At 40.1% G+C, this 9586-nt stretch overlaps 1 long non-coding RNA gene across 1 annotated transcript; it reads right to left on the bottom strand.

The window, feature by feature from the left end:
* Positions 1-432: 432 nt before the first annotated feature.
* Positions 433-854, bottom strand: LOC119036863 (uncharacterized). The gene is made up of 2 exons (XR_005080083.2): positions 699-854; positions 433-572 (listed from the first exon to the last, which is right to left on the bottom strand). It is a non-coding gene; the product is annotated as an uncharacterized LOC119036863 (long non-coding RNA).
* Positions 855-9586: the final 8732 nt, after the last annotated feature.

Below are 9586 nucleotides of genomic sequence, written 5' to 3'. Positions count from 1 at the left end.
TGCAGAAACAAAGTCAAGTCACTGGTAAAGAAGAGTTAAAAATCAGAGCGTGAAAATCGGTTTCATAAAAGAACAGTGTTCTGCGATCGCCTCATTATGGTATTGAATTCTACTTGAGTAAATTAGGAGTGGTGTTCTCTTGTTTAGCTATCATTAAAGAACTCAGTGGTAAATGTCAGTATCCCCACCAAGATCCCACTGAGTTTTGTGAAATTCTCCAAAACCCTCTCCAACAGGAGAATTTATAAGCTCTGCGTGCTCAACCATCTTAACGTGTGCGACTGACTGAGAGATCTAAGACTCACTGTACGCAGCTCGATTCCAATTTGTTTGTTTTTAACAATGGCTGCAACACACCGCATTATGTCACGTACCGATTTGATGGAAAACGACTTCCTGTGTCCCACAAGAAAGATGTTTTTAAAAGCCTACCAGCAGCACTGTTATTTTCCTTTCCCTTTGCAATGGCAGGTGCTTTGCCACATCTTCCTTCAGAGCATTCATGGGCAACAGAGGGAGCGCCCGGTGAACAGGCCGGCGTGGGCCACGGTCCCCTTCTCGTCTGTCCACAGCTGCAAACACATTGAACACTTTCACAGTTTTCACAAGATAAGCAACCCTTAGAAACACCCCACGGCACGAGCTCCAGGAATGAGACTGGAAAGTCTGCAAGTATTGTTTTTAAGAAAGGACATTACCCTTTTCTGAGTTAAGTTCAGGCAGCTGCATGCCACATCCTCCAAAATCAGCAAATGTTCCCCTAGTCTCATTTCTCTGCGGCCGGCCTTGGTGTGCTCCACTGTTAATGCTTAGCAGCATAGAACAAACCTGAGAGGAGCAGAGAAACACTCATTCATCCTGATCATGGAACCGACTGACGGAGAGGGGAGGGGTGGAGGGGGGAGGGCGGGCTGGGGAGGAAGAATAGAAATTCTTACAGAAGTTGGGTAATATCTAAAAGTGAGTTAGGGGTCCTAGTGGGATTCCTCCCCCTTTTAACAACAAAGGGCAGCGTGAAAGAATATGCTCAAGCTTACTTTGTCTTCCCGCTTCATTTGATCTGAAAGAACAATCAGATAGGGATGATTTCTGAAGACGGCTCAGAATAGAAAGATCTGGAATGCCCCCGGTGCTGGCCATCATTGTCAACAGGAGGCATTCCAGGTACCGACACCAGCACTGGGAAACACTCAGATGCTCAGCACTGTGTCTTTCATTTGAAAATCGACTGCTGGGAATTCTTTTTACACAAGGCATTGGATGGTTAAGTGTTTAGAGGAGGACTGGACCCTGAAGGAGAATAAAGCGTGAGCCTCAGAGGCTGTGAGCGGATGCAGGGGGGAATCAGATATTTTAAAGTTAGAGTGGAGGACCTTCGGGGGGAGAGAGGAATTGAGAGAAGCTACAGAAAGAAAGAAAATAAAGAGGTTCTATCTCCCTGGACCCAAATCTCTCATTTGACCTCCAAGCAGAGGTGACACGTGCTTCTTTAGGTCCCCGCACGCAGGCTGCTTGCGTCCAGTAATCAGACAGTCGGAAACAAAGTGAAACATAAGGAGTCTGAGCTAGAAATCCCCTTGGAGGATTTCTGCCGAGAAATTTATGGCTTTTGTATCCCAGATAAAGGCCTCAACTTTTAAGAGATAGTACAGATTAATCGTTTTTAAAAATCTATTTTTACAGATATGTATGTCTCTGGCTGCGTTAAATATTTAAAAGAGCCGACTTAACAAAAGCTCAGGATTGGATTGCGTGCGTAATAAAGTCAAGAACATGTTTGAAGGCCTTGAGGCTTTGCTAATTCTTAATTTATTGGGAAAGCAACACCTTTCAAAAGTAGCCTCTGTGGGCCCTTTGAATCATGTAACCGGATGGGTGATTCTGTTTGCTTTTTGTTTCATCCTTAAGGACACAATTCTACTGAAATATATTTGATTCTATCTTCGAAATATGGAAAGTTCTAAGGTTATAAATAATTGTATGGCTACCAGTTAATTGCATGTGAAAATCAAGAGATATGGTTTATTTCTACTCTGGAGCTACCTGCTGTCTTTTGTGCCACACAAAATACATTTTATGGAATGCAAACCTTAGAAAATGTTGAAAAAGCTAAAAAGATTTTAGGTTCTATTATTGACCCTAATTTATTTTTCTCAGTTTAGCAACATATTAAATATATTTAATAATGTTCAGTTTTTATAGATTTTTGCCAGGGATACCATAAAATTGACCTCAGATGAAGAAAAAAAGTTCTTTACTTTGAATATCAAGGTAAATTGGTCACTAGCAAATGTGTTTTTTGAATCTTCTTTTACAATTCTTCAATTATATCTAAACCTCTAAGAAATAAGTTCATCTTTACCAAACTACTTTTAGGTTGTTTTTTTTTTCACTCCTTAAGAAACTATTTAAAGCTCCTAATCTGTGATTGTTAAAAATTTTCTTCCCACTTATGAAGGACAACATTTTAATCTTTGGAGAAGTAAAGTGGTTGTTACACTGCTGTGGAATATTGTAAATGCAGATGACAGGAATTTGAAGTGGGTTGTTTTCTATTTTCGAAGGAGCTGAAACAAAAATTTAAAGAGGAAATCACAGCTCTTCCATTCTTATTTTCTGGACAGCTAGCATTGGCCAAGTGAAAAGAGATCAGAACTAGTATCCAGAGTCAGACAAAGAGTGTCTGGGGCAGGATGAAGGAGACAGGGGTGGGAAGAGACAGGCCGTGATGCTGGAAAGTGCAGGAAGCAGCAGCAGCAGAGCAAAAGCTGAACACTGAAAACTGGGCTCATTCTACAAGCAACCAAATGCAACCTTTATGCTACAGATATAACTTGAACCTGTGTTTGTTCAGTTGATGATCCTCTGATTTTCAAGAATAAGCTTTAATACACTGCTTATCATATTGATTACTCTAAGCTTTGCCTGGCCCTTATCAAAAAGACTTGAATTGTTACAGTATTTGTAAAGAACCCTATCACCTAAGGGAAATCAATGTGAAAATATTAGCCAGTTTTACCCAAAATGCACAAAGGGGATCACATTTGGTTTTGCTGATGTTGCTTTTTTATTTCAATAACATTCCTAAAACAAACATTAAGATAACCTTATATACAGTAGGAATAGATACTTGGTACTCTTTTGAGAGGGAAGCTCAGCTAAAGGAATAAGGTGCCGCATACAAATGCACCGATTCGTTCTGAGGAATATCGTCCCAATACAAGTACTGTGGTACGTCCTTAGGAATGAGTGAGTAGTCTATAGGTTACCAAGGACCATCACCTAAACACATTTTCTATAGCAAATCCCAAATTTAAAAGTTCAACTTGACACACACACACAAGTATACACAAACTGAAGATGAATTTTAAGATATCATAAAGCTAAGAGTGATAATGATGTATTGCTGATATAAGGCAGATGAATGTTTCTGGTGCTCACTTGCTAGGGAATTAAAATCTCCAATGACCTGAAATAATATAGGTCACATGTACCTGGACACTAAGAGCCATATATTTAATCAATATTACTACATGAATTTAATTTAAAAAAAGAAGCATATGTTGCCTAGGCAGATATATGCATTACCTTAGATAGGTGGCACTTGCAATAGGACATGAAAATATATTTGTCACCTCACTATTTGAGGGTCAAAGAAATGTTATATATCTTGATATGGCACTATCACTGAAAGTTTAGGATGTAGGTCAAATTTTTCTCTATCAGATGAAACCCACCAAATCAGTTTTCACTTAGATGTTTCAATAAAATTGTCATTTTCTACAAAATGCCTACAGATGGGTTACTCTGAGTTGCTGACCAGAACTCTTGCAAGGAAAAAAAGCAAGGAAACAGATTGAGGTGGCGCTGGAGATGATTTTAGTCTTTTGACTTATATTGTCCACCTCTTGTTCCTGTACAGCTTTCAAATTGCTTCTAATGGGGATGTTGGCTCCCAGTGAAAGACAGAGGACTTGAATGCAAGGTGGCCATTGCCACTGCTGTGCAGGACTTTGGCAGGCACCCAGCCTCAGGTCTGGTGGCTTGTACTTCATCTAGCTGCCTACTTTTTCTTCTTGGTGCACTTCTACCTTCAATCTTGTTTTTTTTTTAATTGCAAAGTTATTTAAAAGACCTAACTTTTTTCTGGGCTGTCACTTTAGTTCTTGTGTGAATTTCTCACATCAGTTTCAATTACCCTCAATACTGTGCAAATAGGTCCTATTGCAATATATGATGAGAATCTCATGGAAGTATACCTCCCTCCAAATACTGTATGAAATATGCCCCTAAGTATCCATTTTGCATTGATCTAGTAATTGGCATAGGATTATGCAAAGTCAGTGGCAGCTGTCTCACTTCTTACTTACGTTCATGTACGCTTTTAAAGTAAACAAAAAAGTTAAGTATTTCATTGTCCCCATAGTTAAAAACACTGTATTCTACACTTAAATATTTCTTAAGAAGGTAAATCTCATGGTAGGTATTCTTACCAAAATAACATTTTTTAACCAATAAATACTTTCATTGTTAGAGTTTTTAACATTTTTTGCTAATTTATAAAAATTATATATATTCCTGGGTATGTGTTTCACGAGTGACCTTTTCAACCCACTTCACTAAGACTATCAGCATGTATTTGATTGCACGTCCTAATAGGTGCCTGCCTTTCAGGCTAACTTATATTTTGCAAAACACATGCCCCCTAATCACGCATTTATCTGATATAAGGATGTCTGAACACCTACATGGAGGACACTCCCAGCTTATGCAAATGAGACTCCTTCCCAATTGGGTACTTGTGTCTACAGGTGAAAGATACAGCCAAAAGCATCCCTGTCAAAACTGAGCAGTCAAATCTCCATATATTTTCCGTTTTAGCTATAAAATCAGTCAATACATGTCCATGCTGACTCCTTGGGCATGAAATTGATTTAAAGACTGTCTTGTTTGTGTTTCACACGATGACTAAAATATCTATGCACGGTGTAACTTTTATATGTAAAGTCATACCGCGTTGATGGATTTTGTAGTTCTTTTATGACAAGGCAATATAAAAAAAAAAAAACCTTCCTTTCCGTGACTACGAAAGAAAGCTCTAGGGTTAAATGACATTGCTCCTCCAGCTATTTGTCTGTCAGAGAGAATGGTAAATTGCAGCCTGTCTCAAGGTTGGTGTTTAGACACATTCTGAGATTAATGGTTTTGCATAGGCACTTTGGACTGCAAGTGATTTTGAGATGAGCTCTATGAAGAATATCCCTTGGTCCGAACTAGGCAGAAGAGCTTTCTGAAGTTTAGTACTACAAGCTCTATGTAAATGAAGCTTCATTGGGAAACAGATGACACTGACATTGAAAATTATACGGCTTCCTGGTATCTTAAAAACTGAAGAAGGATCTTTAGCTAAACCTTAGTGACTGGCCCCATGAATATCTTGCTTTTATAAATATAGAGCATAGAGTCATTTTTCTACTGAACATTTTCAACAAGCCTGTGCTTTTGTACTTAAGCAGATGTCCAAAGGAACTTTTGATATGATAAATGAACAATCGCAAAGAAAAAGTTAGTTAAGTAGTACAAGTCACATGAGAAAACAATTCTGCTAAGAATGTGCTGATTCATTTATTTTTAATAACAGTTTGTTTTGAATGCTGCACTATAATCTTATAGGTATTCTTACAGCTGGTGAACTTGAACACCTTAAAGGTGATGAACTGAATATTGAAATATGCAGAAGTCACACAAAGGAAAACTGCATAGTAGTTTATGCTTGCATTTTTGAGCAGTTATGCTGACTACTTCTGTAAATTAATTTCTCTATCTGGACCTATCATGAAACTCATGAGAATAAGAGGTTTAAAGTAACAGATTTACGAAGAGTAATTTCTTTTCCCTTTAGTCTCAATGTTGGTTTAAGCACTCGGATAAAAATAAGTTTTAGCACTTCGTATTTTAAGCACTTTAGTCATATCTTAAGATTGGGAATATTATCCTAAGGTTCACCCCATTTATTTAATTCTCCCAAAATATCAAAAAAATTGCCTTTAGTAAAAGATTGATGAGATGCAATCACTTTCATGAGGAACTTTTAACAAACCTGTATGTTAAAAATCTATTTCCTGGTAGGTAACCTGTAAGGATTTTTGAACACATGATTATCGAATAAGGTACTGTCCTAGACCAGGTTGAAGAAACAAGTGTTCGACGCGATCCCTGCCCTCCTCACTACTATCCCAGAATTAGTAGTGTGAGGATGAGAACCTCGAGAAGAAAAATGCCAGCAACAGACCGAAGACAATGGCTCCCCTAAGTTAGTCCAAGTAAAGAAAAGACCCTTTCAGCCTCAGGGGTCAGGGTTGGTTAGAGGAAAGCAGAAGAGAGCGAAGGAAGCTACCCTTGAACTTGGCATTAGGGATGGGGTGCAAGAGCAGAAGTTGTAAAAACAGGGAAAAAAGAATTTGTAAAAACAGAAATGTAAGAGGCAAAATCAAGACCAGAACCTACAAGCAGGCAGTTTGGACCCCAAATAGTCTGGATTCAAGTTCTCATCCTGACCGTCAGCAGTTGTATATTTATTTACTCTCTCTGGCCCCAGTTTCATCAGTTGGGCAATACCTGGTGTGTTCAGCATCGTGAAATTTAAGTGAAATGATGTAGGTAGAGTGTTTGGCTTTGGGTCTGTCATATAAGAAGCCTTCGATAAATGTTAGCTATTCAGCAACAGGTACTATTATTTTAAAAAGAAAAAATAGAAAAGATCGAATTTAACTTCGGTCTTGGGCAATGAGTCTAAAAAAACCAGTGGAAACCCCTCAAAACTAGACTAAGACATTCGACTGTATTGAGGAATTATGAAGAGAGAAACGTCATCAAAGCCATCCCCAGGGACTGTGGCAGGCTGGCATTGCTTGCCTTGGGGACAGACTGACAAAGAGAGGCTGTGACCACTGACCACACAGGAAGCCAAGTGGGTCAGTCACAGGGCGTAAACCTGGGAATAGAGCAGCAGTGTTTGGAAAAACATGCAGTGCTTTGTTGATTGGTTAAGCATTTATGCCCTACCAAACAAACAAACAGCAAAAAAAACAAAACCTTCTACTCACTCAAGGCTTTCTCTGTGTATTATTTATATAATGGTCACTACAGAAAAACAGAAAAAGAACAGTGATGTATGTGTTTTCTGACATACATGTTTCCAAATGAGGAGGGCTGAGGAAAGCCAGGCTGGAGCCAAGCTCCTCTCACCTGCTCACTCAGAAATTCCCTTCCAGCTTCCTTCCCCAGGACCTTCTCCTTAACACACACAGGCAGCATCCCTCTGAAAATAAATACCTGCTGGAAGATGCTTAGCTCACAGGAGAATCAGACAGGACACGTCTTAGTCCCCACAATGAGGGGGACTAAATCCCCACAATAATGGTCTTTATCGAACCTTTTTTTTTTTGCTAATTCACTACAGACTGAGAGGGCTGGTGGTCCTCGGCTGTGTTGAGTAGGACTGTGATTCCAGCATTTTAGTTGCATATTAAAATTTAGGAATTTTATGGCAAATGGGACTGGGCATCAAGCACCAAGGCATGTCTTGGTTGTTTTCTGCCTTATGCTTATATTCTATCATTTATATGTCATCATCTATAAAGTCCCAGCCTGAATATAACACCACATTGCCTCTGCTAGAAATAATGTGTATCTCAAAGAAAAAAAAACACTTGACTCATCAAAAAAAATGGGAGAAATTTTGCCCACATCACAGGTTTATCGTAAGGATTAAAGAATTTCAAATGGTTTTTTAATTGAGACAAAATCACAGTAATAAGAAATAACCAGTTTAAGTGAACAATTCACTGTCACTTAGGACATTTGTGTTGTGTACCCGCCACACCTTTCTGGCTCTAATACGTCTTCATCTTCTCAGGAGAAAGCTCGGTGTCCACGGAGCAGCCTCTGCCCTTCCCCCAGCCCATGCCAGTGACGCCTCTGTTTCTGGTCTCTGTGTGGGGATTTCTTAGAAATGAAATCAGCATTCTGTGACCTTGGTGTCTCCTTTCTTTTACTAGGCATAATGATTTTCAAGTTCATCCACACTGTAGCAGGCTTCAGCATTTCATTCCTTTTATGGCTCAATAATATTCCATTGCACATAAACCCCACATTCTGTTTATTTATTCGTCTGTTAATGAACCTTCAGGTCATGTGTACATTTTAGCTATTGTGAATATTGATGTGAGTATTCGTGTACAGGTTTTTATTTCAGTATCTGTTTTACCCTGGGGGTACGTAATTAGGAGTAGAATCACTGGGTCGTGTGGTAATTCTATGTTTAACTTTTGGAGGGATGGCCCAACAGTTCTCCACAGAGACTTACTCCATTGTGCAAGGCAGCAAGGCTTCCAATCTCTCCACACCCACCCCATCCTTTCTTCTTTCATGGCTCTTTGCGAGAACGTGCCTTACCATTGCGGTTTTACTCCCACTTCCCATGATAGCTAATGATGTTGAGCATCTTTTCATGTGTCTGTTGGTCCTTTGTGTATCTTCTTTGGAGAAATGCCCATTCAACTCACCTCAAATGTTTTCATGCCTGTCAAGTTCTTAGCAGCCTGCAGAGAAAGCAACAAACAATAACAAGATCAATAATAGTAACAACAACAATTATAATGAGATTTAGCTTCTGGTCTGGGTTCTACCAAAGCCAAGATGTGTGTCTTGAGCCAAGTGCCCTGGGAAATAAATTTAAGAACAGAGACTGGGAAAGTCTTGACTCCCTGTCTAGGGCTCTTTTAAGTTTTATTTTTTTGTGCATGTCGAAATTAGGACTAAAGTAAAAAATACAAGCTCAACTACAGAGGACACATTCGAAGAGCCAGCCCACAGTTTTCAGAGGCCCTTTGGCATCTCCTTTCCCCACCCAGAGCTCTGTTGGGATCAACGGTGGGTATCTCTGCTCCGGGGGTCTCCTTATCACCAATTCGTTCAAGCGTCCTTTCTGTCTTTCTCCCCACATCCTCCCTGCTCCCTCCACACAAGCAGCCCTTCAGACCTTAAAGGAGGAGAGTAAGATTTCAGTGATGAGAGTCAGGCAGCATTCCGTCTGGGAACTTTCAGAGGTATTACCTTATCTGTCCATTGCTGAGTGATGCTGAAATAGAACTGCAGAAGCCAGATAGGACATCTGGGGCAGGGACTCATCTTACAGGAAAGGAGTGCTCATTAAAGGGCCTCAGGAGGCTGGGCTGCCTCCGACTTCAGCAGCTTATTCCTGGCCATAGATGAGCCCCCCCCCGCCCAGCCCCCACTCAAGGTGGGTGCAGCTCAGTGAAGGCTACAAGGACATTGTTGCATGTATTTACTGTGAGTTTGAAGCCAATGTAAAAACTCACTGTAGCGTTACCATCCCCTTGTAATGTGCCTGACCAGGCTTTGGAAGATACGACCCAAAGCAATAATTAAAAGGGAATCTTCCTGTCGATATTAAATCCCAGGAGTTCCTTTTAAGAGCTCTAAGTTATCTGGGGAAGCCCGGTTCTGCCTCCTGAGATGGAGCCGATGCTCTGCGGCTAGAGTATTGGGGATTTCTCCAAGG

This window comes from Artibeus jamaicensis, unplaced genomic scaffold (assembly GCF_021234435.1).
Source record: "Artibeus jamaicensis isolate MK-2021 breed Jamaican fruit bat unplaced genomic scaffold, CSHL_Jam_final scaffold_833, whole genome shotgun sequence".
In the NCBI taxonomy this organism is placed as follows: domain Eukaryota; kingdom Metazoa; phylum Chordata; class Mammalia; order Chiroptera; family Phyllostomidae; genus Artibeus; species Artibeus jamaicensis.
Note: the sequence above shows the minus strand (reverse complement) of the source record. Positions and strands in the feature narration are given on the sequence as shown.